Raw genomic sequence first — 4,209 nt, forward strand, 5'->3', positions numbered from 1 at the left:
TTTCCACAAACACCTAAACAAGCTTTAGTATCTCTTCTCAAAAACAAAACAAAACCAAAAGCAAGAAGCAAAAACAAACAAAAAAAACCCTTGACTTTCCTTAAACCTACTGCTCCATTTTCTCAATCTCCTTCACAGCAAAACTTCTCAGTAAATTTATCTATGGTTGCTCTTTGTACTTTTTCAGTTGCCATTCTCTCCTCATCTTATTCCAGCTAGCTGAAACTTCTCTTGTCAATATTGTCAACCCCTTTAAAACCAATGTTGCAAAACCCAATGGTAACTTTTCTGTTTTCTTCTTCAGCATCCAACACAGCTGACCTCTCTATCGTCCTTGTAGCATTCTCTTTCCTTGGATTTTGTGACACAAAAATTTCCTGATTTTCTTTCTTACTTAATGGCTGCTGCTCCTGTTTCTCTTGCTGGGTCATTCTCAGCTTGAACTAGAAATGCTGGACTGCTCCAGATCTCATTCCCAGGACCTCCTCTTCACTTCATTTTCCTTAGATGTTCTATGCTAATCTTATATCTCTAAATACCACATATACGCCAAATATTAGCCCTGACCTCTCCCCAGAACGTCAAAATAATACGTACAACTTGACATTCCACTTTAATGTCTAATAAGCATCTTAAGCAGTTTAGCCAAAATGCAACTAACCAAACAGCCAAACTAACAAAAAATCAAATCCTTAATTTTCACCCTTCTATTGTGCATTTCCCCCAATCATGCTGATTTTAGTAAGTGATGCCACCATTTTTACCCAGTTGCTCAAGTGAAAATCTAAGACTTAGACAAGATACTACAGTGAGGTAGGAGGAACAGGCAGAGAAATCCTTGCTTTTGCTTGTGGTGGAGTTAATGCTCAGAATGGTGGACACAATGCGAGCATAGGAGAAGAAAATGAGGAGGACAGTTCCAAGGCTATGTGTGACATAAGACCAGGCCAGGACAGTGAGACTGGTGGAGCAGGCTAGAGGGAAGAGGGAGGGCAGGTCACAACTGAAATAGGAGACAGTGTGGGGCTCACAGAACTCTAAATTGCCAGCTCCAAAGATATTGATGTGATCATCCAGAAAACCCAGGCCCCACTAGGCCAACAGCAGTCCCACACACAGTTGGTTTCTCATCACCTGACTGAATAACAGAGAATGAAAAATGTCAACGTAGTGGTCATGGGCCATTGCTAGGAACAGGAAGGATTCAATGCCCTCAGAGGCAGACACGAAGAAGATGTGGGCCATGCAACCCACTACTGAGATTGCTTTCTTTTTAGACAAGAGATTTTCCAGCAACTTGGGCACTGAGACTGAGAAGTAGCAGATATCCAGGAAGGAGAGTTGTCCTAGGAAGAAGTACATAGGTACATGGAAACGGGAATCAGCACTGATCACCAGCAGCATCACCAGATTCTTCATCAGGGTTAGGAAGTAAACCCCAAGGAGTAGCACAAAACGCAGAGCCTCGATGTGGGGGTCAGCAGATAGCCTGAGGATGGTGAACTTGGTGATGGTGCTGCATTTCTCAAAAAGAAGAAACTTTCCCTTGGAATAAAACTAGCATTTTGAACCTCATTTTTTGCCTCTCTATTTCCTCTGGGCCTTAAATCCTTTCTCTATACACATTATTTCTTGACTCTGGGATCCAAGTTCAAGTTTTGAACCACCTTCACAAACTCTCTAGACTCCATAGTATCTTTGATTTTCTTATATTCTACGCCCTCAACTCTAGATCAAGCTGATGCTGCTCAGTCTTTAATAAAATATTTAGATGGATGATAGATTACAGCATTTGCAGATGCAGAGAGAAGTTGCTAATGTAGGTGGAAGGGCTGCATTTATTGAAAGGGGAATGTCAATAGGATCCAGAGAATGAGTGGAGGAGTTTACCTTGGGAATAGGGATGCTTGATCCATTGTAAGAGGAAGGAAAGTAAAAAGTGTGGAGAAAGATACAGGGAAGTTTTTGTATCTGGAAGGGAAGGGGGTTTCCCATTTATAGCCTCTATAATGTCAATAAGGTGAAAGGTAAAGTTATCAGTGGGGGTATGCAGGGGGGAGACTGGTGTTTGAAATAAGTACTTTGGATTAGTTGCAGTGGCAAAGTCTAGTCCAGATTTTTGGTTATAAATTTGAGTCCAGTGATCACTCTTATGTGATTTTTCTCATGTTTGGTATATGTGGAGAGTAAGTCAGTCATTGCATTTATGTCAGACATGTGATGTAATAAAAGGAGAGATGGGTTATGGAGTTAAGAAATTTCCTTGGTGATTAAGTGAATGAATCTTGCCTGTGTAATGAGAGAAGTAAGGATATGAGTGGTATGAAATGAAAATGTGGTCAACATAAAGGATTAGTGTTCTCAATGCATGTGAAAAATGGTTGGTGTAGGAACACTAAATTAAATGAATCAGAAATAGAGGTGACTGTGGTAGGAGAGTGTTTGAAACTGAGGTTTTTGAAGGTGCTGGCTGAATGTGTGAAGGAAAACATCCTTGGATGGAGGGACACATGGAAACCAGAGACTTGGTACTATTTTAATTAAGATGAGAATTTTTTTGGTTATTTTTTCTTCTTCTCCTAGAAAAGTCACATGATGTTAAAACATTTAAAAGTATGTTAAAGTTTTAAAATTTAGAAATTAGAGCACAAGGAAATTAGTCCAGAGATACCCCAGATGTTCTACTGTGGAAAGGCACCTGTCTCAATGGGTCATGATTACTTATTCCCCTCTACAGATCCATAATTAAGTTCTATTTAAGAGTGTTATGTTATATTCAGACCTTGCTACATTCTGTGTTCTCATACCAGATTTAGCTAACTTATGCTAACCTAGAACTTGCCCAGGTTCACTTGCTCTGACCTGACACTGACACACAAACTCAGCCTCAAGATCACTATTCAAACTTGTTGGCTCAGTCAGCTGGTTCATTCTGGCCTTCCTGTCTTATGGCTGATGCAATTAATTACTTAAGGGAGACTGAGACTTTTCTCCTATTGTTTCTTCACCCAGCAATCAAGCCCTTGTTAGCTACCAAGTCCAAATTAACCTGTGAACATAATCCAATGAACCAATCAGTAGACAAGTTGGCAGAATTCATTCAGATTCACTGACAAAGATGTTTAATTGGCTTGTAAAATATGCTTTGAGAACTGCCAGTAAGGAGCTGGCTCAGTGTATTGTTTATATTTTTAATTTTTTGTATAATGTGATGTTTTGACATCTTAAACTTTCTGGCTGTGGAGAGTCTGCCTCTCACCAGGGATAGCTAATTCTTAGAGATAGCAAAGGAATTAGCAGGGAGAATGCCTTTATTATACACACTAACCAATTCACAGCCATATCTCCTCTATGTAGCCCTTACAAGCCAGGAAACAATATTCGTCTGCCTTAACCATCCCAGAGCCAGGTACCAGGCAACTAGGGACCACCCCTATAGCACAGAGCCTCCCAAATTATTCAACCTAGCCAGTTCCAAACTGTTCCTGCCCTGCCTTGCCAGGTACCAGGTACCAGGTACCAGGTACCAGGCAAGGTACCAGGCAACTCGGGACCACCCCTATAGCACAGAGCCTCCCAAAATTATTCAACCTAGCCAGTTCCAAACTGTTCCTGCCCTGCCTTGCCTTCTAGTGAAAACCCCAGTAAAGGCTCTAGGCCATGCTCCCCCTCTCTCCCCTTCTGCCTCTTCACCAATGCTGGTGCTTCCCCACATGGCCCTGTGTGGTGTGCCATGCCTACTGTTTCTAGTACCTGTGAGTACAATAGATTTTGTTTTTCTGAACCTCCCCTGTGTCTCTTCCTATGGCCTGAGACATACCTGGGGTCAAGTCATCAAGTCCTAGTTCTGTTTCTTACTAGTTGTATGATCTTTGGAAAGTCTTTAAGCCTTCCTTATCTCAATTTTCTGATCCATAAAATGGCATATAGTAATACCTCTCTTACATTGTTTTCAGAAGTTATTTATATAACTTATGTGCATACGTTGGTTATGATAGACTTATTTGTTATTCATTGCCTTAGTTTTAATCCCTCAGTATTCTCAAGGAGAGGACAGGAGTTAATTTTGAGGGCAGATCAGAGCATGTTCGTAAATAGAGAAATAAAAACCAGATCAAAGAGGGAGAGACGGAGATGGATGGGGGAAGGATGATCTCACTGTAAGAGCAGAGTTGCAGGAAAGCTCAAAGTACAGAGCAAAGGAGACAT

The 4,209-nt window shown here is 41.0% G+C and overlaps 1 pseudogene; it reads right to left on the bottom strand.

Annotated features, from left to right (window-relative positions):
* Positions 1-738: 738 nt before the first annotated feature.
* LOC132373725 (olfactory receptor 8S1-like) lies at positions 739-2,931 on the bottom strand (annotated as a pseudogene).
* Between the last annotated feature and the right edge of the window lie 1,278 nt (positions 2,932-4,209).

The sequence above is a fragment of the Balaenoptera ricei genome, chromosome 10 (genome assembly GCF_028023285.1).
Source record: "Balaenoptera ricei isolate mBalRic1 chromosome 10, mBalRic1.hap2, whole genome shotgun sequence".
Taxonomy (NCBI): domain Eukaryota; kingdom Metazoa; phylum Chordata; class Mammalia; order Artiodactyla; family Balaenopteridae; genus Balaenoptera; species Balaenoptera ricei.